Below are 26,450 nucleotides of genomic sequence, written 5' to 3'. Positions count from 1 at the left end.
GTTTGAATCACCTTTCCTATAGTCATCCCCATAGATACAACTCCTTTGGTCTTGAGTTCATTAATTCGTACAATGATTGTTTATCTAGAATTTAAGTACTTTGTTCCAAATACTGTGCTGTATTCTAAGGTTATAGAGAAAGACAAAGTTACTTATGTACCTGCTGGGAATATTCCTTCACCATTGGCTTCTCTGGCTGCATGTCCTTGCTTTCAAAGAACTTTCATTTTGTTGGGGGATATAACATGTACATAAATAAATAATATGTACATGTAAGGCATCTAGGTGGTGCAGTGAATGGAGTGAGGAAGACTCATCTCCCTGAGTCTGTCTTCCTTCCTTCCTTCCTTCCTTCCTTCCTTCCTTCCTTCCTTCCTTCCTTCCTTCCTTCCTTCCTTCCTTCCTTCCTTCCCTCCTTCCTTCCTACTTTCCTTCCTGCCTTCCTTACTGCCTGCCTTCCTGTCTTTCTGTCTTTTTCTTTTAATTTTCACATCAGTCATGTTGTGAGGAAGAATTAAAACCAATAGGGGGAACCACCAGAAAGAGGAAACAAAACAGAAGAAAAAAAATAGCAGATAGTATGCTTCAATCTGCATTTAAATTCCAGTTCTTTCTTTGGATGTGGGTAGCAGTTTTCATCATGAGATCTTTGGAGATGTCTTAGATCCTTGCATTGCTGAGAAGGGCTAAGTCTGCCAATATTAGTCATCATACAACATGACTGTCACTGTGAACAATATTCTCCTGGTTCTGCTCACTTCACTTAGCATAAGTCCATACAAGTCTTTCCAGGTTGTTCTGAAATCTGCCTGCTCTTCATTTCTTATAGCACAATAGTATTCCATTACATTCATATACTACAACTTGTTCAGCCACCCCCCAATTGATGGACATCCTCTCAATTTCCAATTCTTGGCCACCACAAAAAAAAGCTGCTATAAATATTTTTATACATGTGGGTCCTTTTCCCATTTGTATGATCTCATTGGGATACAGCCCTAGATGTGCTATTTCTGGGTCAAAGGGTATGCACATTTTTATAGCCCTTTGGGCATAGTTCCAAATTGCTCCCCAAAATGGTTGGATCAGTTTACAACTCCACCAACAATGCATTAGTGTTCCAATTTTCCCATATCTTCTCCGACATTTATCGTTTTCCTGTTTTGTCATGTTGGCCAATCTGATAGGTGTGATGTGGTACCTCAGAGTTGTTTTCATTTACATTTCTCTAATCAAGTGTTTTAGAGCATTTTTTCATATGACTATAGATGGCTTTAATTTCTTCATCTGAGAACTTCCTGTTCATATCCTTTGACCATTTATCAATTGGAAAATGACTTGTATTCTTATAAATTTGACTTAATTCTCTATGTATTTTAGAAATGAGGCCCTTATCAGAGACACTGGTTATAAAAAATTCTTTCCCAATTTTCTACTTCCCTCCTAATCTTGGTTGCGTTGGCTTTGTTTGTGCAAAAACTTCTCAATTTAATGTAATCAGAATTATCCATTTTGCATTTTGTAATGTCCTCTGTGTCCTGTTTGGTCATGAATTCTTCTGCTGTCCATATATCTGACAGGTAAACTATTCCTTGCTCTCCCAGTTTGCTTGTAGTATCAGCCTATATATCTAAATCCTGAACCCATTTGGACTTTATTTTGCTATATGGTGTGAGATTTTGGTCTGTGCCTAGTTTCTGCCATACTCTTTTCCAGTTTTCCCAGAAGTTTTTGTCAAATAGTGAGTTCTTATCTCAGGAGCTGGGGTCTTTGGAAGACTTTGAAGAAAAGTCTTTGAAGAAAGACACAGATAGTAATCATAACTGTGAATGTGAATGGGATAAACTATCTTATGAAACGGAAGAGGATAGCAGAATGGATTAAAAACCATAATCTTACAATATGTTGTTTACAGGAAACACATTTGAAACAGAGCGACATATGCAGGGTAAAAGTAAAAGGCTGGACTAGAATATATTATGCTTCAGCTGAAATAAAAAAACAGGGGTAGCAATCTTGATCCCAGACAAAGCAAAAACAAAAATAGATCTGATCAAAAGAGATAAGGAAGGAAGCTACATCTGCTAAAAGGCACCATAGATAATGAAGTAATATCATTACTAAATATATATGCACTGAATGGTATAGCATCCAGATTCTTAGAGGAGAAGTTCAGGGAGTTACAGGAAGAAATAGACAGCAAAACTACTCTAGTGGGGGACCTCAGCCTCCCCTTCTCTGAACTAGAGAAATCTAACCACAAAATAAACAAGAAAGAAGTTAAGGAGGTGAATAGAACATTAGAAAAGTTAGGTATTATAGACCTCTAGAGAAAATTGAATGGGGATAGAAAGGAATATACTTTTTTCTCGGCAGTATATGGGTCCTACACAACAATTGACCATATAATAGGGCATAAAAACCTCACAGTCCAATATAGAAAGGCAGAAATATTAAATACATCCTTTTCAGATCATGATGCAATAAAAATTATATATTATAAAAGGTCATAGAAAGATAGACTAAAAAATAATTGGAAACTAAATAATCTAATCCCAAAATATGAATGAGTCGAACAACAAATCATAGAAACAATCAATAACTTCATTCAAGAGAATGACATTAATGAGACAACATACCAAAACTTATGGGATGCAGCAAAAACAGGTCTTAGGGGAAGTTTTAAATGCTTACATGAATAAAATAGAGAAAAAAGAGATCGATGAATTGGGCATGCAACTGCAAAAAACTAGAAAAAGAACAAATTAAAAATCCTCAATTAAACACCAAATTAGAAATACTGAAAACCAAAGGAAAGGTTAATAAAGCTGCAATTAAGGAAACTATTGAACTAACAAATAAAACTAAGAGCTGGTTTTATGAAAAAACCAATAAAATAGATAAACTTTTGATCAATTTAATTAAAAAAAAAGAAAACCAAGTTACCAGTATCAAAAATGAAAAGGGTGAATCCACCACCAAGGAAGAGGAAATTAAAACAATAATTAGGAACTATTTTGCCCAACTGTATGCCAATAAATTTGACAATCTTAGTGAAATGTATGAATATTTACAAAAATATAAATTGCCCACATTAACATAAGAGGAAGTAAAATGCTTAAATAACCCCATCTCAGAAAAAGAAATTGAATAAGCCATTGATAAACTCTCTAGGAAACAATCTCCAGGGCCAGATGGATTTACAAGCAAATTCTATCAAACATTTAAAGAACAATTAATTCCAATACTATATAGACTATTTGGGAAAAATAAGTGAAGAAGGAGTCTTACCAGATTCTTTCTATGATACAAATATGGTGCTGATACCTAAACCAGGGAGAGTCAAAACAGAGAAAGAAAATTATAGACCAATTTCCCTAATGAATAAAGATGCAAAAATTTTAAATAAAATATTAGTAAATAGATTACGTCAACTTATCACAAGAATAATACACTGTGATCAGGTAGGATTTATACAAGGAATGCAGGGCTGGTTCAATATTAAGAAAACTATCAGCATAATTGATCAGCTCAACAACAAAATTAACAAACCACATGATCATCTTGATACACGCAGAAAAAAGCTTTTGACAAAATACAACACCCATTCCTATTAAAAACACTAGAGAGCATAGGAATAAATGGAGTCTTCCTTAAAATAATAAATAGCATCTGCCTAAAACCTTCAGCAAGCATCATATGTAATGGGGACAAGGTAGAAGCATTTCCAATAAGATCAGGAGTGAAACAAGGGTGTCCCTGAGTTTCAATCCAACTTCAGACACAAACTTGCAGTGTGACCCTGGGCAAGTCACTTAACTTCTGTTTGCTTCAGTTTCCCCAACTGTCAAATGGGGATAATAATAGCACCTATTTGGAGGATTGTTATGAGGATCAAAATGAGATCAAAACAGAATATTTGTAAAAGACACTTAGCACAGTCTGGCACATGATAGATGATGTAAATGCTCATTCCCCTTCTCTTCCCAGTCCATATTCTGCCAAAGTGATGCTGCTTTTGATCAGGTATGACTATACCACTCTTCTGCTAAGAAAGCTTCAGTGGCTCTCTGTTGCCTCTAAGGTTAAACACCTCCTCTGTTTGGCATTTAAATCCTTTCACAAACTCATTCTAGCTTACCTCTTCAGGCTTAATGCAGACATACTCCATTTCATGCTATCTACATCTCAGCCAAAGTGTCTTCCACCTAGCATTCCACATCTCATCTTTGATGAGATGGTGATGAGCCTTTAAACAGACCTTCCTGGAACACACTCACTCACCCCTCCCCTCCACCTTTTCTAGTCTCAGATTTCCCTCAAAGTTCCAGTGCCTAGTACAGTACCGTCACATGTTGTTCAGTCATTTCAGCCGTGTCCAACTCTTCATGACTCCATTTGGGGTTTTCTTGGTAACGATACTGGAGTGCTTTGCCATTTTCTTCTGTAGCTCATTTAACAGAGTAGAACTGAGGGGAACAGGGTGAAGGGACTTGCCCATGGTCACACAGCTAGTAAAAGTTTGAGGTCAGATTTGAACTCAGGAAGGAGAGTCTTGTTCACTCCACACTCTGTGTTGCTATCCACTCCACCACCTAGTTGCTGACCATCACATAGCAGGCATTAGTAGATACTTGAAGACCATTTGTTAGGGATATTGTTGAGGATGCCCTTTTTCAGGTGTGGGTTAGATTAGATGGTCTCTGAGGTCCTTTCCAATTCTGAGAGCCTTTGATTTTGTGAAAGAGTAGACCTTCAGCATTCTCCTAAACTAAAGAGGAACAAAATTCAGAAATGAAAACATTCACTGAGTGGGTGCTTTATGTAAAACACTGTTGCATCTAATGCTTGATAGCATTGTTGGAAGAAGTAGCATTGTGTCTTTTAAAGCACTGTGGAAATGTGACCTATTCCTTCCATATTTTGGGGATCTTGTGATTTTGTTGGGGTGGGTACTTCTTCTATGGGTATATATTCTGACTCTTCTAACACCTTACTAGATGTCCTTTGTGAATTATGGTGGCTGAAAAACATCACCCTGTGGCTAGTCTAGTGATAAATCCCTCTAAATATAGTCAGGCTTTTCCTCAAAATATGTTCTTCTTTTTTTGGACTTATATTTGAGGACTTTTCACTTGGTAGAATCTATCAGAGTTTGCACTCTGGTGTTCTATCCTTTAAAGACTCAGGCTTATTGCATGGCCTAATAAAGCAATGAGTAGAATTCAGGTAGGGAAAGTATCATTAAATAAATTCTATTCAGTTATCCTTTTATTCATGTCTTGTGAATTTCCACGCTTTTTGCCCACAGCATAATTTTTAAAATTTCTCTTGTTTCTTAACTTCCTACTTCCACCTTCCCATTCCTCATTCATTGTATAATTTTGTTTCCTGCTTTGCTAAAACAAAACAAAAGAAAAAAACCCCACCCTCATTTACTCTTTCTTGACCTGAATATCTCTCTCTCCTGGCTCTGTATGCTCCGTCCTCTTTTTTTTTTCTTTCCCAATAGCCTCAGAGGAAGTAGTTTTCATTGATCTCAAAATTTAACTCATTAGCCTGTGTTTTCAAGTCTGTTCCCTGCCACCTCCTGAGGGACCTAGCTCCCACAGAGAAAAACAAGACAAAACAAAAGCACAGAAAACCTTTCACTTGGCCAAGCTTCCCTTTCTATTTGTTGTCCTATTTTTCTCACTCTTTTTGATGTCAGGTTTCTGTAATCCATGATCTGCACCTTCTGTCTTCATTGCCTCACCACCCATTCTCTTTCCTTGTCCTCTCAGCAGGATTTATTTGATTATAATGATCATGGTCATAATCAGTCCCTTTATAATTTTTTTCCTCCCTTGACTTTCTTGTTGACACTGCATTATCCTAGTTCTCTTTCTATACCTCTGACTGATCCTTTATTTTCTCAACCACTAGGCCTTCTTTTTCCCATCATTCCCAAACTGTGGATGTCCTGAAGGCTCAGCCCTTGGCCCACACTACTTTTTTTTTCTCTATACTTTCTCAGAAGTCCTTCTCTTTTTTGGGATTTTCAAGGTTGTCTTTCTTTTGAAGTCTCTGAAATCTGCCTCTTCAGCCTCTAGTTCTCACATAAGCTCTAGTGCTGTATCTCTCGCTGCTTCTGGGATGTTTCTACTTATGTGTCCACGTGCACCTCAAGTTTAAATTAACATGTAGCTCCAGTGATGTCAACCCGTGGGGTGAATGGACAAAACTCCCGAGTGCTGCCTGAACCCGATTAAAATGTAATTGAGAAATGTTTATCAAAATAAATTCAAATACAAGATAATATAAAGAATGTTAATTTGTGGTTTTCTAAGTCAGTATGCAGCCTGCAGAAATCTGTTTCTATTTGAGTTTGAAACCACTGATGTAGAAAAGTAAACTCATCATTTTCCTTATGCTGCTATCCCTACTTCTCTGTTTCTATTAATGATGCTTCTGTTTTCTCAGATTCCAGAATGGAAACCTTGATGTAGTGTTTGATAGTGTTTTCCTTTCACCTCTCCTTTTCAGTCAGTCAGTAAGCCCTAGTGAGTCATCCTTCCTAATGTCATTTGTTTCTGTTCCTTCCTCTCTGTGACAACTATCAACTCCCTATTTCAACCTCCTGTCACCTTGCCTTAAAGATTATTATTTAGCAGCCTCCCATCTAAGTGTTTTCCCACTGACACTCTGCAGCACATTTTAACTGGTCTTACATACACAGCTTTCATTATGTTGCTTCCTTTCTCAAGTACCTAAGAAGGCAACTAGTTGCTGCATCACTGCAAAATTGCCATGCTTGGCTCTTGTGAACTCCAATAATGTGACTTCATTCCTCCTGTTTAACCTTAACCGTTGCCCAGTGCAAATGTCCATTCTAGATATACTAGTTGTTGTGCAGTTTCAAGTGTGTCCTTGTGTCTCTACTATAATCAGTAAAGGTTTATTGAATGTTTACTATCTATGTCCCCCTCCATCCCCAAAGATTTACTTACTGCTGTCCTCCATATCCCAGGCTGATGTAGACCTGCCTCTTAGCTTTTTCTCAGGATGGTTTTTCCAGCTGGAATAGCTCTCCTTGCTCCTCTCCCAGGCTTTCCCTGTCATCACCAGCTCCCACTCAACTTTCTCTACCTCTTGTACTGCCTACCACACACAATTAACACTTTATCCTAGGCTGTCCTATTCCTTCTTTGTGTCTGTGATCTCATCATTGTGAGTATTTCTTCTGTCTGTACAACCCATAAACCCTCCATGCCTTTGCATCTTTTGATGATGATGATTATTATATTAACTGACCTTTTATAGTGTTTTATTTGCAAAGCACTTTGTACGGTCCATCACATTTGATCCTTATAACAAATATGACCATGGCTTTCAACAAATCCTCTGCCAGGGATCCATCCATTCAATGAATGTACTAGAGACCTTTTTTTTTTTAGTATAAAAATGTCAGTTGTTTTAATGTTTTATTGTCAATCAATCTATTAATCATCAAGCATTTCTTAAGTGCTTACTATGTACTAGGCATTTTGATAAGCATTGAAGATATAAAGAAAAAAACAGAAATGGTCCCTGCTTCCAAGAAGCTTACATCTTGATGAGGGAAAGGGAGGGGTACATCAATAAAAGATAAATATAGAGTAAAGTTAAGGTAACCCTAGAGGGCAACGTACTAAAAGTAGGGGAAACCAGGAAGGGCCACCTATAAGAAAATAAAATTTATACAAAATTTATGATGGAAGCCAGGAATTCAGAGGCAGAAGTGAGGAGGGAGAGCATTCCAGGCACGGGACAGTCAGAGCAATGATACAGAAATTGGAGATGGATCATTGTGTGTGAGGAACAGAATGTAAGCCATTATATCTGGACTCTATTGAGGGAACTAGTGTGTAAGAAGACTAGAAAGGTATGGAGGGGCAAAGTTGTGAAGAACTCTTAGATACCGAGCAGAAAAGTTTACATTTAATTTTAGAAGTAATAGGAAGTCACTGGAGTTCATGGAGTATGATGGAGGCAGGGTGTGTGTGTGTGTGTGTGTGTGTGTGTGTGTATGTATGTGTATAACATGATCAAGCCTGTGGGTTGATCCCATCTCCCACGGGGAGAGATTTGAGACATGGAAACCAGATGAGAAGCTAGTGAATTAGTCCATGAGGAGGACCAGAGCTGGGAATGGTGACTTTGTTAAGTGGAGGGAAGATGTGGGGTGAGTGAGGAGCTGAGGATGATGCTAAGGTTTTGAGACTAGGTTTCTAAAAGGACGTTGAACCTCAATAGTAATATTTCATTATTATAATAATAACTTACATTGTTAAAATAATTTTTAGGGTCTCCAGGTTGGAAGAGACCTCACAGAGCAGCAAGTCCAACTTGAATACAACATAATAGCTAGCAATTATGTATACTATAACATAATAACATAGTATATAGACTATATAATAATAAAAAATAATATAACAATATTATATTTATAGCCTAATATAATATTATTATAGCACTTTTAGATTTTCAGAGTCCTTTATAAATATTATCTAATTTGATCATCACAACATCCCTAGGAGATAGGTACTGTTATTATCCCTGTTTTTTAGATGAAGAAACTGAAAAGAGATGGAGATTAAGAGACTTGCCCAAGGTACACAATAAATGTCAAAGGCTGAATTTGAACTCATGTCTCTCTGATTTCAAATCCAGTGCCTAAAATTCACAATTTCAAGTGATTTCAAGTGCATGGTGCCACCTAGATGCGTAAGTATCTGATATGCCCAACACTTGATTTTCCAATTTTTGCTTTAAGACCTCTTTTAGTGAAGTCAAACCCACTGTCTTCCAAGGCATCCCATTCTACTTTTGTACTAACATTTCTCTTTATCAGGCCTTAATCTTCCTTTCCCCAGCCTCTACTCATTGCTTTTTAAAAATTGCTCTAGGGCCAAGAAGAAGTCTTCACTTTCTTCTACATGCCAATCATTCAAACAATCAGCAAGCATTTATTAAACATCTACTAGGTATTAGGCGCTGTACTAGGTGATTTGGGTACAGAAATAAAAATGATACAGACCCTGTCTTTAAGGGACTTAACGGCCTTTCAAATACTTGAAGATAGTTATTGTGTCTTCCTGCCCTGTAAGTCTCTTTGACACATATTAGCACATAGAAGCATAATAAATGTTTATTGAATCAAGTTGAACAGCTCTGTGAGAGTGGTAGCCGGTCATAGTATACCTATTTTGAAATTTGGGAAACTAAGCTTTAGAAAGGTATATAATATGCTTAAGGTTACACAGCTAACAAAACCTAACACAGCTAAAAACATAGTGACAGAAGCCAGGACCACAAGTGAAAAGATACTCTTTCTATTTACTGTAACAAGTCGTTGGGACTAGGTCTCAGTTAGCATCCTACTTAATGACCTCATTGCGTCTGAAATGACTCAAAATCCATTCATTGGCACCACGTCCTGCCAGCAAACTATAAGCTGCCTCCTGCCTACTGACGGTTTGCTTCCCTGTGGTCTGTGTGTGAACTGTGTGTATCTAATGCCCATAGAAACTACGTATAGTTTTATAGGAATAAAAATGCACTTTTAACAGTAGAAAAATATTACTAAAACTGCATCCATACTGGTTACTTCTGCAGAGCTGAAGTTTTATTTAAACAACAACAACAAAACAACCTCGTACATTTAATTCTATAATTACAGCACATCAGTTAGGGGCAGAAATTGCCTTTATATAAAAGTTGCCTATTGTTATTATTTTATGAAAGGGAGCCTAGCAGAAGGGGAGTCATGTCCTGAAAGTGCTCTCATATCTAACAGTTCTGGTTGGATAGTGGGAAAGGGAGAGAGAGAATAAGCACCTATTGAGTGCTAGGCATTGTGTTAAGCACTTTACAAGTCATTTGATACAACAGACTTAGGAGGTAGTTACTATTGTCACACCTTGTTTTATAGTTGACCGAACTGAGGCAAACAAGTTAAATGACGTGCCCAGAGTCACACAGCTAATAAGTGTTTGGGGTTGGATTTGAATTCAGGTCTTCCTGACTCCAGGCCCAGCCACTATGCCACCAACTGCCTCTAAAGGAAAAGCTTACAATGTCTCATATTCCAAGGTGGTCTCCCATCCAAGAACAAACGAGGCCCAGCCATACTTAGCTTCTGATACGAGATGAGATGAGGTACATTCAGTGTAGTATGGCTGTAGATGTAATGCTACAGCATGCTGCCCAAGTGATGGCACAGGGAGCCAGGTCTCCTGATTTCTAGTCCATTGCTCATTTCATAGAACTATAATAACATCTCTTTAGGAAATGTCTGGTGGATACTGAAGCCTGAGTTCCCTTTACATTTTCTTTCCCTTCCCCTGCTACCATCCCCCAGCAAATGTTTATTTCGTGATTTTACTGTGTTCCCACTGTACCAGAAGCTGTGGTGGAAACAAAAGCATCTTAAACCCTGCCCTCAAAGAGCTTACGTACAGGAAGACAAACCATATTCAGGAAACAGAACACGGAGGTTGTTGTTTGAGTTGCTAATTTTCATGGTACGTACGTCTTATCTCCCCAGCTAGATTGTAGGTGCAGATAGACAAGTATAGTGCCTTCCAGTTTTGTACCCAGAGCTGCCCAATATAGTGTTTGGTCCATTGTAGCCATTCAGTAGGAACTTACCGGTCTTATTGATTAAAAATCTGATGTGCTCTTATCAACCTAAAAAGCTGCTTCAGCTGACTTATTTAGAAGCTTTGTTGTTCCCATAAGCAAATGCCATTTCAGAGCCCATTTAGAAAAAGCAAATTCTACATTTGAACAGATTTATAAGTTAGGCGTGTGTTTTTAAATTTTCATACATTCAGAAAACTTTTCAAAAATTATATTCAGTGACCCTTCAGAAAGTTTCTTTTTTTAACAAACTAATTCTGATGTTTGTGCTTGAAATTATTTACAGTTTTCTCCATTTAGAGTTTTTTTTTGGTAACATGTAAATATGTGAATTGCTTACATCCATTTTGTTGCTCTATTCCCTGATTGTAAGTTACTTAAAACATCCTGGTATAGTGGAAAGAACATCCTGACAGGAGCTGAGAGGGCCTGGATGTGAGCCTCTACCTAACTTTTCTTGGGGTCACTGTACCTTACTGTGTGTCGGTGTCCTCAGAAACAAAGTGAAAGAGTTGGACTACAAGTCCTTTAAGGATCCTCCAACCCTGGAATTTTCTTGTGCATTAAGTAAATCAAATGTCAGTTGCATCCCTTACTTACCCTCATAATTAGATGATTTAAGACTTTATTCCAGGCCCTTGTCAACTTTATCAAAAGCATCATCTTGATGTTAATAATTTAAATATTTTTCACATGTTAAAATTTTGGTAGACTTCAAAGGATCTTTTAATGGTAACTTTCTGAGCCAAGATATTCTTAATGGAGATCAGTGGGGAAAGGAGTACTTTATATTAAATAAAAATGATAAACATGATAACTTTTCTCCTTACCAATGAGTCCTGGACACTTCTCAAAAAACAAAAACAAAAAGAACATTCCTAGAACACAGCCATCATGTGAAAAGAATAATTTTTATGCCTACTGAAAGCTTGATTTACTTGTATTAAAAAGCATTTCAGAAACTTTTTGTGATGCACTGATTAATTTTACAGCTTTCAAACTACTTTCAGTTTCCTTGCTCTCTTTCCTGTCTTTTGTTTCTGTGACCAGAATGGCTTTAGTCTTGTATGATATCCATTCTGTGTGCTCTGGGATGATAATAATGAAAGTAATGGGCTGTATTCTCCTGGTGGGTGTCTCTTCTATGTAGGGAGCTCTCTTTCAAGTTAGTGGGAGTTTTTTGCTCAAAGTCAGGAAAAAAGGAACCCAACATCTTACTATTTCTCATTGTCTTTGTTCAAAGTAGTTGGAAATGTCCTACAGGATGTCATCCTTTTAATCCTTACAGTGGTCCTGTGAAGTGGGTATTATAGAGCCCTTTTATAAAAAGGGAGACTAAGGCACCCAAAAATTAAGAAATTGTGGTACAGTAAGGAGAACATTTTCTCAGGTATGAGGAGGCCAGCATAAAATTGTTGACATATGTCATCCCTCTTTATAAATGCTTGTCAAATTGAGTTAAAGTAGGAAAATTTCTGAGACTTTTTGGGCATGTAATGATTTCTAGCATTCAAATCAGCTTAGGATTATTGAATCTAACATGAGTATTTTGTCTGTTTGAAATATTGAAGGACTATTCCATTTTATTTGAAAATACTTCCCTGTCATAAAGTTTTTACACATAAAATAAAATATAATTATTATCTATTAATTATAAAAATGAGAAAAATTTGTAATTTCCTTATCTTATGACTTGAATTTTACTAATTAAGATGATAATAATAGATCACATTTACTAAGCATTGTATAATTTACCTAGCACATTCTATATGAGGGAGGCTAAATAAATAACGCAAATACTATTACCCCCATTTTATTGATGAACAAACAGAGGTTCAGTGATTTACCTTTTGTCATACAGGCAGTAAGTGGAAGAGCTAACATGTGAATCCATTCCCTCATATCTAAGGCGTGTAGTCTTTTCCCATTGTATTTCATAATTTCTAGAATTTAAAAATGTAGTTTTGCTACTTAAATATAAATTACCTTTCTGGGGCCTTTGTAAACACATTGAGCTTATTTGAATTGAAGATATAAATGAGCTGAATCATATATAGTGAGGTAAATTAATAAAGACACAATTCATAAAAGACCTACATTTTATGATAATGGATAATAAACACTTTTAACGCATAAAAATAAATCCTGTGCCCACTTGTATTCTCTACACTTTCACAGATTCTTATTTCAATGGATCATTGTAACATAGAGGTTGGTGACCATGGGTTCTTGAATGTAGTTAACATTACAGCCAATTTCTGGCAGGTTACCCTGTGCAAAAGAGGCTTCACATGTGATCCCAACAACAAATTCTAATTGCTGAAGTACAGCCTAGGTAAACACAGAAGGGTTCACTATTGGTACAACTGCTATTTGGTGATAAGTTCTTTTTTCATGGTTACCCATGAAACAAAGAAAAAAAATTTAAATGGCCTTCAGTTTCAAATGGCCCTCTCTGCGTCTGTGGTGGGATAGTTATGGGAAAGGAAGTAGGGGTGCTAAAATTAAGTTTTTAGACTGTTTATAAATGTTGTACTTTGTACTGTAATGTTAGAGCTTTGTCCAGTGAAAAATGAGAGGAAATATATATTAATGCAAGGTGGGTTTTTTTTTGTGCCATAGACCCTTCTAGCAGCCTGGCAAAGTCTAGAGACCCTTTCTCAGAATCATATTTTCAAATGCATAAAATAAAATGCGCAGGATTATGAAGGAAATAAATTATATTGAAATATAGTTATTAAAACATTTAAAAAAACCAAGTTAATCAACCCCAGGTTAAGAATGCTTGATCTAGAGGAAATGAATCCTATCAATCTTGACATTCTAACTGTGAGTGAAATTACAAGAGAAAAGAAAATTGTACCTGAGAGAAAGAACAGCTGTGCTTAGAGATGCAGATACATGAAGGGTAGTAGAGCTGGTTTTATATCATGTTGCAGTAAGCTGCATAAGTTGCAATTATTTTCAGTGGCTTTTTGTTATTGTTTCAAATTCTTATTGTGAGCACTGAAATGCAGGATGACCAAATGCCCCATGATTATTGTTGTCCTTATTCTCCTGATAAAACCAATTCTTATTATTGCATCCTAAGAAAGTTTTTAAAACATGTCAGCCAATCACAATGAGACTAAAAATCCTAGAAACCCCCTTAGTCAGAAAATACTTCATCATCTCCTTGCGAAATGGAGAGCAATAGGGGCTAATGGTAGATAAGTCAACAAGCATTAATTAAGTGCTTACTATGTGCCAGGCACTGTGCTAATGAATAATAATAGATCACATTTACTCAGCATTTTGTCATTTGTCTAGCACTTTGTTTTTTTAAATTTAATTTTTTTGTTCCTTTTTAAGTTCTTCCCTCTCTACCTCGCACTAGAAAAGGCTACCATTTGACATAGAATATGTATGTGTATATATATGACACAGAACACATATACATTTATTTATATATATATACATATATATATACATATATACATATATATATATATACATATATATATATATATATATATATGTATGTATGTATGTAAAACCATGCTATGCATGCTTCTCTTTATCAGTTCTTTCTCTGGAGGATGGCATCTTCCTTCATGAGTCCTTTGTAGTTGACTTGAGTGTTTATGATACTCATAATAACTTAGTTGTTCACAGTTATTCTTTGAACAATATTGTTGTTACTGTATACAGTGTTCTGTTGGTTCTGCTCATTTTGCTCTTCATTGTTTCATACAAGTGTTTCCATGATTTTCTAATGTCAACCTGCTCATCATTTCTTATAGCACAGTAGTATTCCATCACAATCATACACACAACTGTTTAGCCATTCCCAAACTGATGGTCATGTCTTCAATGTCCAGTTCTTTGACACCACAAAAAGAGGTACTATGAATATTTTAGAATGTACAGGTTCTTTTTCTTTTTCCCTGATCACCTGGGAAAACAGATCTAATAGTGGTATTGCTGGGTCAAAGGTTTTACACAGTTTTATAACTCTTTGGACATAATTCCAGATTGATCTCCAAAATGATTGAATCACTTCACCATTCCGCCAGAAGTGTATTAGTGTCCCAACTTTTCCACATCCCCTCCAACTACCTAGCACTTTCTGTACGACAAGGGGTGTGTGTGTGTGTGTGTGTGTGTGTGTGTGTGTGGAGTGTAAAGGAATAATGCAAATACTATTGTCCCATTTTATGGATGAGGAGACAAGGGTTTAATGATTTGTCTCTCATTACACAGCTAGTTAGTGGAAGAATTGCATGGATAGATAGGCTAAGTATTAGGAAAACAAATGACTAAGTATTGGGGATATAAATATGAGCAGAAAGAATCTAAGTATAAGTTTAGAATATAAATGTTTGCCAGATTTTATGGATGAATGTTGTAGAAGGTTATGAATAGTTTTGCCTCATAAAATAGGAAGATTCAGTGGAGGGAAGAGCAAGTTTATGGAAGTGTAACAAGAGATTCAACCAAGTATTCATCTTGAGGATCTTAAGAATGCAGCTGGAAGGACAGCAGACAGAAAGGGGAAGAGATCTATCAAAATTTTTAAATGAATTGTTTATCCAGTAATGTCATCTCTCAAGAAGCATTCATTCATTCATTCATTCATTCATTCATTGGCTTGTTTTGCTTATTTTTTAATCTATTTATTTATTTTTAGTTTTCAGCATTTACTTCCATGAGATTTTGAGTTCTAATTTTTCTCCCCTTCTTCCCCCTTCCCAAGACAGTGTGCAATCTGATATAGGCTCTACATATACATTCCTATTAAACATATTTTCACATTAGTTATGTTGTAAAGAAGAATTAAAGCCCATGGGAGGAACCACAACAAAGAAGAAACAAAATAACAAAAAAGAGAGCAAGTAGTATGCTTCAATCTGCATTGAGACTCCATGGTTCTTTTTTTGGATGTGGATAGCATTTCCCATCATAAGTCTTTTGGAGTTGTCTTAGATCCCTGTATTGCTGAGAAGAGCTAAGCCTGTCAAAGTTAGTAGTTGTACAATGTTGCAGTTACTGTGCATAATGTTCTCCTGGATCTGCTCACTTCACTCAGCATCAATTCATGTAAGTCCAGGTGTTTCTGAAGTGTGCCTGCTCATCATTTCTTAGAGCACAATAGTATTCCATCATAATCGTATACTACAACTTGTTCAGCCATTCCCCCATTGATGGGCATCCCCTCAATTTCCAATTCTTGGCCAAAAAGAGCTGCTATAAATATTTTTGTGTATGTGGGTACTTTTCCCATTTGTATGATCTCTTTGGGATACAGACCTAGAAGTGGTATTGCTGGGTCAAAAGCTATGCACAGTTTTGTAGCCTTTTGGACATAGTTCCAAATTGTTCTCCAGAAGATTGTATCAGTTCACAACTCACCAACAATGCATTAGTGTTCCAGTTCTCCTACATCTTCTCCAACATTTATCATTTTCCTGTTTTGTCATATTAGCCAATCTGATAGGTGTGATGTGGCACTTCAGAGTTGTTTTAATTTGTATTTCTCTTAATCAATATTAATTTAGAGCATTTTTTAATATAACTACAGATAGCTTTAATTTCTTCCTCTGAAAACTGCCTGTTCATATCCTTTGACCATTTATCAGCTGAGGAATGACTTTTCTTATAAATTTGACACTGTTCTCTACATATTTTAGAAATGAGGCCTTAATCAGAGACACTGGTTATGAAAATTGTTCCCCACCTTTCTGCTTCCATTCTCATCTTGGTTGAATTAGCCTTGTTTGTGCAAAAACTTTTTAATTTAATGTAATCAAAATAATCCGTTTTGCAGTTTATAATGTTCTCTATCTCTTGTTTGGTCATAAATTCTTCCATTCTCCATAAATCTGACAGGTAGCCTATTCCTTGCTCTCCTAGTTGCCTATAGTATCAGCCTTTATATCTAAATCATGTACCCATTTTGACTTTATCTTGGTATACAGCGTAAGATGTTGGTCTATGCCTAGTTTTTGCCATACTGTTTTCCAGTTTTCCCAGCAGTTTTGTCAAATGGTGAGTTCTTATCCCAGAAGCTGGAGTCTTTGGATTTATCAAACAGTGGATTACTATAGTCATTGACTACGATATCTTATGTGCCTAACCTATTCCACTGATCCACCACTCTATTTCTTAGCTAGTACAAAGTAGTTTTGATGATTGCTGCTTTATAATACAATTTAGGATCTGGTACAACTAGGCAACCTTCCCTTGCATTTCTTTTCATTAATTCCCTTGATATTCTGGTCTTTTTGTTCTTCCAGATGAATTTTTTTAAATTATTTTTTCTAGTTCTTAAAATAATATTTGGTAGTTTTATTGGTATGGCACTAAATAAGTAAATTAATTTAGGTAGACTTGTCATTTTTATTATATTAACTCAGCCTATCCATGAGCAACTGACATTTTTCCAATTATTTAAATCTGTTCAAGAAGCATTTATTTTTATTTTTGATATTTTTAGGTTATACATGTGCAGTTATGCAAAACACTTCCATAGTAGGCATGTTGTGAAAAACTAACTCTATTTCCCTTAATCCTATCCTGCACCCCCCATTTATTCTATTCTTTCTTTTGACCCTGTCCCTCCTCAGAAGTATTTGCTTCTGATTACCCCCTTTCCCAATCTGCCCTCCTCTCTATCATCCCCTGCCCTCTTGTCTCCTTCCCCCCCATTTTCCTGTAGAGTAAGACAGATTTCCATACCCAATTGAATATGTATGTTATTCCCTCCTTAAGCCAAATCCTATGAGAATAAGATTCACTCATTCCCTCTCACCTTCCCTCGTTTCCCCTCCACTATAAGAGCCTTTTCTTTTCTGTTTTTTTTTGTGAGATAATTTACCCTGTTCTACCTCTCCTTTTCTTCTTCTCCTAGTATAATCTTCTCTCATCCCTTAATTTTATTCTCCAGATATAACCCCTTCATCTTCAACTCAACCTGTGCCCTCTATCTATCTATCTATCTATCTATCTATCTATCTATCTATCTATCTATCTATGTACATATAATTTTCCTCCCTCCAACTACCCTAATACTGACAAAGGTCTCATGAGTTATAAATATCATCTTTCCATGCAGGAATGTGAACAGTTCAACCTTAATAAGTCTTTTATGATTTCTCTTACCTGTTTACCTCTTCATGTTCCACTTGAGTCTCGTGTTTGAAAGTCAAATTTTCTATTCAGCTCTGGTCTTTTCATCAAGAATGCTTGAAAGTCCTCTATTTCACTGAATGACCATTTTTCCCCTGAAGGATTATACTTAGTTTTGCTGGGTAGGTGATTCTTGGTTGCAATCCTATCTCCTTTGCCCTCCAGAATATTATATTGCATGCCCTACGGGCCTTTAATGTAGAAGCTGCTAAATTTTGTGTTAGCCTGATTGTGTTTCCACAATACTTGCATTGTTTCTTTCTGGCAGCTTGGAATGTTTTCTCTCAAGAAGCATTTATTAAATGCTTACTATATCTCACCTCTACCCTAAGTACTGGGAGTACAAAGGAAGCACTCCCCATTGCTCCCCCCCCAAAAAAAAAAAATTCCTGCTCTCAAGAAACTTACATTCTAATCAGGGAGATGACTTGTACATAAATAGGTACATATGAGGTAGGTGTAGAGTAGATGGAAAGCAATCTGAAATTAGAGGGCATTAGTACCTGTAGAAGAAGAGTGAGAATGAGACCAGAAAAGGTGAGATTTGAGCTGCATCTTGAAGGAAACCAGAAGGGCCAGGAGGCAGTGGTGAGAGCGAAGAGAATTTGGGACATGGGGGGGCAGGCAGAGTCCCTAATGTGTTACTTTGAACAAATAAAAGGGATACTAAGAAAAACTGAGATGGGAAGAGTAGCAATACTAGACCAAATATACGTCTGAGGAGGTCTGTGCTGGAAGGGATATACTTCTGAGCATAATGGGTGATTGTTTTCAAGGTATCTGGGAAGGAATAGATTTCATCAATCTACAGACCATATTTTGCTGTCATATATAACAGATGACTGAAAGGTAGAAAAAATGTCAGATCTCACTGTGCTTATTAGTTATTGACTGTAAAAAAAAAAAGAAAATGTATTTGATTCGGTAGAGGGAAATGTCTTAGATTTAAGTATCTACTAAGATGTCCATTAAGGTGTTACCTATGCATATGTTACAATCATATAAGATTCTCTGAAAGATATCACAATAGAGGTAACTTGGATTTTCTTCTGATTATTAATATCAAGTGAGGCATGAAACAGGGAGACTTAACCCTCATCAAATTTGTTTGCCGTGTCATGGAGGACGTTCAGTGGAGTCCAGATGGTAAGATCCTCCATATACTTAGGTTTTCAGATGCTGTTATGCTGATGGCATCAGCCCTTGGAATATTAGAGACTTTCTAAATGAAATACATAATAAGTCAATCAAAGGAGCTTAGCCTGTCCATGCTGGGGAAAAAACAAAAACAACAAGTAAGAATACCTATTTCTATGACTATGTTGTGTATTTGTATGGTCCTCCCATTGAGCTTATACATAAGTACATATATATTGTATAGAAACTCCAAATATATAGTGAACTGTCCTGAGAATTGAATGTGAAAGAGAGTGGGTCAGATTGCTTTTGGGAAATTGTGAAGTTATTTTAATAACTCCAAGGTTTGTTTTTTTTTAAACAGTATTCTTTGAGTGATTCCATATAGCTGTGTGTTATGCACGGAATAAGAATCAACAAAGAATTATAATTAAAAGTCATCCATAGGACAGGGAAGAGGTGGATGGTGAACATAAGTGGGCTGCAACAGACCACCAAACAAGAATTACATGAGAGGAAGCATAAAAGATGTCACCTGAGAGATGTATTACCAGGAAAAAAAAATATGGGAAGGTCCTGAAGTGTGGGGTCACTATAAGGGATTTTTTACTAGCATCCATGCTGTGCTAAGAGATGTAAAGGAAAGCATGTTGGGTAGACCCCCTTTGGAGATTTTTATAGGTGGGCATAGCCAAGGGTTACACAGAATGGATCTGCAAGAAGTACCTACATACATAAGATCATAGATCCGCCAACATATTGAAGTATAACTAAAATGTACTTTTTATTTTGAGGTAAGAATTAATAAGAATAAGAATAAGACTCTCAAGACCTGTGTAAGTTGTCTTATTCCAAGTTTGGGGAGTCAAAATTTATGAAATCATACTACTTAATTAGATACAGATGTATATGTATATATAGCATATATGATATATTGATGAATTTATTGACAGAAATAGATGTCTGCCTCTTAAAGTAGTGAGCTTCTCATCACTTGGATCAAGGACAGTCTGAATGATAACCTTTTAGAGATGCCATAGTAAAGATTTCTGCATTGAATAGCAGGCTAACCTAGATGCTTTTCTGAGATTCCTTCCTAATTTAGTTTTTATAATTCTATAATCTGGATCCATTTGCCTAGGCTCCTCAGGGGAAGAATTGAAAAAACTTAATAGAAATAGCAGTGGATTTGGAGCCAGACAGTTTGGGTCAGATCTCGGCCTTGCTCTTTCCCTGTGTGAATGGTGGTCAGGTTAATTAACCTCTCTGGGCCTCAGCTGTGTCATCTATAAAATGAAGGGATTGCACTAGGTCTCCTTTAAATGATCTTTCAGCTCTAAATCTATGATTCTAAAACCAGGAAACAGCAGCAAAAGGAGCCCAGTGAATTGTTTGGGCTGCCATAGCTTGGGGAAAGAAGGAAGCACCTCAGAAAGCTTACACCAGCCTGGAAATAATGAATTGGTGACTTGTTAACAGCAGAAGACAAATGATTAAGCAGCTTTTCTATTTTAGTCTCTCTGAAGGCTCTTAGATTAGGCAGGAGTAAAAAAAAAATCTGTTTAAATTATTATGGGGAATGCAGTGACAATATCTTCTCAAGCATAAATATTTAATGCTAAGCCTCATGAGCAGTCGAAGTAGCAAAAGATTACTTGAGGATTGTAAGGCAAGTCAACTCTTTTTGGAGGGGAGGGTGGGGAAAGTAGCTTTGTGGGAGAGCAAGTGCATGCATATGCAAGACTGAGCAAAATGGCAACCTCTGCCTATTCATAACATATGTTTGTCCTGCTCTTTAGTCTACAGCATTTGAATGGAGACATCATTAAGATCTAAGAGCAACAGAGTTCAGTGTTTATGAGAGGAACCAACTACAATAAATTCTTACTTGAATCAAACTGTAGGTGATTTTGGAAACAGCCTGTTATTTGTCTGCCAGCCAAGCAAATAACATTGAAAACAGCATGCAATATGTCAGACTTCAAGGGAAAATCTATTGGTGTAGCATTGGCTTGAATCCAACATTATGTTGAAAAATAATCTGATTCTGGTGTGACATATTTCTTCCTGAACCTTGACTGAAAATTATTGAAGATCATTTTGTGATTACTGTAGTGGCAGTCTCTTATGGCTTTAAGAAGTCTGGGAGAATGACCTTGAAATTTTTTGATAATTAGCTAAACAATCTGAATTCATAATCTTGTTGGAATGGTGTGTTACCACCCACTGCAAACTTCTTAAATGATGTGACAGGTGAGGAAGCAAATACAGGCTTTTCTTCATTAATGATGTACAGCTCCTCTAAGAAATGGTAGCTAATTGGATATTTGGTTAATATTTTTAGCCAGATTTATAATACACTATTTTTGTTCTTAATTTAGTAGCCTCCATTTCCCCTTCCTTGCCTGTGGTGGGGTGGCAATGGGAAGGTGGAAGGAAGCCAGATAAGGGTTACTTCACCTGTATAAATCATTCTTTCTGTCTCTGCATGAGAGCACATGGGCAAAGTCCATGCATAAGATCATAGATCTTTTCCAGAATTTAAAGCTGGAAGAGATGTTAAAGCCCATCCAGAAGGGCCTTCATTTCAGAGATGAGGACACTGAGGTCATGAGAGCTAAAGTCGCTTGCTTGAACAAGTTCTATGACTTGAACTTTGTTGTTGTTGAGTTCTTTCAAACTTTGTTGACTTTACATGACCCCATTTGGGGTTTTCTTGGCAAATATGCTGGAGTGTTTTGCCATGTCCTTCTCCAGCTCATTTTACAGATGAGGAGCTAATGCAAATAGGGTTAAGGGACTTGCCCAGGGTCACACAGCTAATAAGTGTCTGAGGATGGATTTGAACTCGGGATGATGAGTCTTCTTGACCCCAGGCCTGGCACTCTATCCACTGTGTCATCTAGCTGCCCCTAGAACTTAGGTCTTTGGATTCTGGATGCAGTGATTTTTCAGCTGTCTACACTGCTCTCCAGTAAATCTCTGAACAAAGATGTGGCCTGAGCAAAAGTGAGAAAAGAATGAACTCAAGCCAGAGGCAACATGCGAGCCCTGTGCTCAGAGAATGTAGGGTAGCAGTTGGGTATGGCCAAATCAGACCTCTTACAATGTATGTCATAGTTCAGTGCTTACTTCAGTTAACACCTCCCTTGTTATGTGGTCAATTACTCAGAAGCCACAACTATTCAGGAGATATTCGGTCACTTAGGAGGTGAACAAACCAAATGTAATTAAAAAGTCCGAGGTAGTATGATGCAGTAAGTAGATTTTGCCTTGGGGTCAAGAAGACCTGAGTTCAAGACCTGCCCCTCTGACACATGCCATGGCACATGCAAGGGCAGGCAAGGCAAAAAGAGTTTATTAAGAGCTTAATAAGTGCCAGGCATTGTCCTGAGGGCTGTGGGTACACATACAAGCAAAAAGAGAGGGAGCCCCTTCAAAGGGCTCATTCTAATGGAGGAAGATAACACACAGAAGAGCAATGAAAAGGGCAAACGATGAAGGTACCTGATGAGACAATGGTTTTCAAATCTGGAAAGTCAGAAGCACAACTAGGAGGGAAATGAAAGCTGGCTAACCTAGGCCCTTTCCCAAAATGGAGGCCCTAGGAAGAAGTAACCTATTGGAGAAAATAATCGTCGTAATGGAGAGGGTGTTCCGTTGTGATCAGGTCTCAGAGATGGCCGGATGGTCCATGGTGAGGAGATCCCAGGTGCTGGGAAAGGTTAGAGGGTGATTCTTTAGCTAAGGCCTGGTATTGAAGTCTGACATGTCACAAGCACAGCTTGGAGGGAAATAAAGTTTGGCCAAGCTGGGCCCTTCCCCAAAATGGAGGACCTGGGAGGAACTTCTCATTGCTTCAAGTGTCTCACCCTGGACAAGTCACTTAACTTGCCTAGGCAGTGCTCTAGCCAGCTCTCAAAGACTAAATTGCAGAGATGGCGCTAATCTGCATTGATAGAGGAAGTTTACCTGCCTAGGAGTTCCATTAGCCAGTAAAATCAGACATCCAGTCCCTATTCCTATCAAAAGATCATAGGGATCCATAGAATTAGAATTGGAAGCAGCCTTAGAGGAAGGTACCGTAGAGATCATCCAGGCCAGCTCTGTCATCTGCAAATGAGGAAACTATAGCTCTCCTGGTTCTCCTCTTACCTTAATGACTGTTCCTTCTTGGTTTCTTTTGCTGGCTCACCATCTATAGCACATCCTACACAGCAAGTAACATGACTTGCCCAAGGTCATATTGTCAAGTCCACAAGAATTTATTAAGCCGTCGCTGTGCACCAGGAACTATATTAAGTACTGAGGATACAAACAAAGGTAACAAACAAATGAGTAAATAACTATGTAAAGAAAGAAAGAAATAAACTGTCCCTCCTCTCTAGGAACTCAGTCTATTAGGAGAGTCAATATGCAAAAATAGATGTACAGAGAAGATATAGACAGGGTAAATTGGAGATAATCATTCAATATGTCAGCCAACTATTATTTATTAAGTGCTCACTATGTGACAGGCACTCCCTTCAAAGGACTGGGGATGTAAAGAGAGGTCCCCCCAAAAAATCTTTGATGAAAGGTGGTAGCATAATGGGGGATCAAGACAAAGTGGGATTTTAGCTGAAAACTGAACAAAGTTAGGGCCAGTGTAGGTAGAGATAGTGATGCAAAAGGAGATAATTCTAGGAATTCAACCAATGAAAATGTAAGTACGTTGAAAGAAGGAGCGTTGTATATAAGGAACAGAGATAAAACCATTGTCACATTTCAGAGCATTTGAAAGGGAGCGAGGACTAAGAAATATGGAAACCTCAACTCATGCCTGGACTATTGGTGGGCATGCCTGCCTCAAGTCTTTCCTCACTCCAATCCATTCTCCATTCAACCATCAAAGTTATCTCCCTACTCAGTAAACTCCAGGATCAAATATAGAATCCTTTCTTTGGCATTCAGTGCCCTTCATAGTCACCCCCAAACCCCTTTCCAGTCTCCTTATGCTTTACCCTCTTGCCATGTACTCTTCCCTCCAGTGACACTGGATGTTCCATGAACAAGACTCTTAGCTCTGGGCATTTTCTTTGGCTACTCCCCGTGCCTGGAATGTTCCCCCTCCTCACCTCTGCTTATTAGCTTCCTTGGGTTTCTGTAAGTCCCAACTAAAACCCTACCTTCTGTGGGAAACCTTCCCACTCTCTTAATTCTAGCATCCTCCCTCTCTTAGTTTTTTCCTATTTTCCTTATATAGCTTGGTTGTATATATTTGCTGTTGTCTCCTGTATTAGATTGTGAGCTCCTTGAGGGCAGAGACTGTCCTTTGCCTCTTTTTATATATCCAGTGGTTAACACAGTGCCTGGAACATAACAGGCTTTTAATATATATTGACTGACCTACCTGCTTAACATCCATCCATCCTTCCATATACACACATATCTACACACATATATATATCCATACACATACATACATATGTTATATATGCTGCCTAATATGCAAATGAGTATATAGTTATAAGTAATTAGTTAGTTAAATGAGCTCTACAGGGTGTCCATCCAAATGCATGTTGAAATCTGGGCAAGGGGCATTCTTCATTCATTTGGTCAAAGCCCCTTGAAAGATTGCTGATCTTTTCCAGGAGGCTCTCCAAAGTTCTGGTGGTTGATTGGATCGTAATGTCATCTGTAGATAGGAGCATCTAGAGGACCACTCCATTCACAGAGAACTGTTTTTTACCTGCACTCTGCATCTACTACATTTTCCATACCTTTTATCTCTAAATTCATCAGCTGGGGACAATTACGAAGCAGGTAGAGAGAGCCATGCTTTACTATTTGAAAGGATGACAAATATGTTAGCGTACCAAAAAGACAAAAAACAAGTGTTTTCTGAGGATCAGATTGCTTAACCCTAGTGAGGCACATTTGCATAGTGATAACTGAGCTTACTTTACTGGAAGAAATTGAGGCCATTCTCCAAAAGCTCCCTTCTCTTCATCTCAAAACTCCTTAATGTCATTTTGCACTTTCTCCTCCTTTCCTCCATATTCTTTCTCTTTCTCTTTGCTGAAATGGATGTCCCTACCTAGGCTCGTCTTGCTCCTATCCCTTCCAGTCTTCTATCAGTACATTACAACTTCAGTCATCCACTTCATCTCCCTGTCTATTACTTCCTTCTCTACTGCATTCAGACACACCCTGCTTTTCCCTATCCAAACAACAATCACCACCACCACCTTCACCTGAGACTACCAACCTCTCAGGCTAACCTCCTATATTTCTCTTTCCTTTCTCAGCCAAATTTTTAGAAATAGCTGTTTATATGACGTCTGACCTTATTACTTAACTTAGACTGCTATATCCAAAGTATGAAGTTATTTTCTGCGTTCTCATCTTTCCTTAACTTCTCTTCTGCATTTTACGATATTGACCAAATTTGCCTCCTGAATATTCTCTTAGCATTGGGTTTTCATGACACTAACTCTCTCCTGGTTCTCCTCTTACTCCTGTTCCTTCTTGGTCTCCTTTGCTGGTTCATCATCTATAGCACATCATTAGCTGTGGATATTTGCCAATGCTCTGTCCTGGGCCCTCTTGTTTCTCTCAATACTTTCTTTGTGACCCCTTCTCTTTACTCACATAGCCACCACCTTAACTTAGCTTAGGCCTTCATTACCCCTGCACTAGACTATTGCATAGGTTTTCTCATTGATTTCCTTGCCTCTTTTCTCTCTTCAACCCATCCTCTACATAGCTGCCAAAATGATTTTTCTTAAGTTCAGATTTGACTATGTCAGTACTCTACCCAGTGAACTCCAGGGGCTCCTTGTTATCTGATATGGAGCACTAAAACTGGAGAGATAAGTATACACAAGAAGATAATGATCTCTAAAAATTATCACAGATCCAAGATAACTAAAAATTCAACCCCAAAGGAGGAAATGAATCCATAACAAATGCAATCAGAAACTCATGGAAAAAATGGATTTTACATTAGGTCTACATGAGTATATATAAGAAATGAAGGAAAAGATGAAAAATAAAGTAAAAGCTTTGAAGGAAAGAATGAACATATTAAATATCTTAGAACACAAAGTGGTAAACAAATTCCCTGAAAATAAAAGTAACAGACTGTGAAAAATTAAAAGAGGCAAAACAGAAATCAATGATTCTTTGAGACTGCAAGAAATATTAGAACAAAATTGAAAGATTAAAACATTGTGCTCTTTGAAAACAAGTTAAAACAAAACAAAACAAAAAAACAAAGCTTAGACACCGTATTTCAAGAAATTCTAGAAGAGAATGGGCCCAGTTCTATTAGATCCAGAAGGCAAAGTGAATATAGCAAGAATCCACTAAGTTTGCTCTTGAAAGAAACTCCCCCCAAAAAGTCCCAGAACTCTCATTGCCAAAATTCAGAGCTTCCCGTGTCAAAGAAAAAAAAGACTGCAAGCAGCCAGAAAGAATGACTTCAACTACTGAGGAACTAC

General features: G+C 37.4%; 1 protein-coding gene across 2 annotated transcripts in view; it reads left to right on the top strand.

Annotated features, from left to right (window-relative positions):
• MSRA (methionine sulfoxide reductase A) overlaps nucleotides 1-26,450 on the top strand; it is a 521,222-nt gene that overhangs the window by 232,941 nt on the left and 261,831 nt on the right. The window lies entirely within an intron of this gene.

Source organism: Phascolarctos cinereus, unplaced genomic scaffold (assembly GCF_003287225.1).
Source record: "Phascolarctos cinereus isolate Bilbo 61053 unplaced genomic scaffold, phaCin_HiC Scaffold_2;HRSCAF=192, whole genome shotgun sequence".
NCBI classification, from domain to species: domain Eukaryota; kingdom Metazoa; phylum Chordata; class Mammalia; order Diprotodontia; family Phascolarctidae; genus Phascolarctos; species Phascolarctos cinereus.
This window is presented reverse-complemented; position numbering and strand designations above follow the sequence as displayed.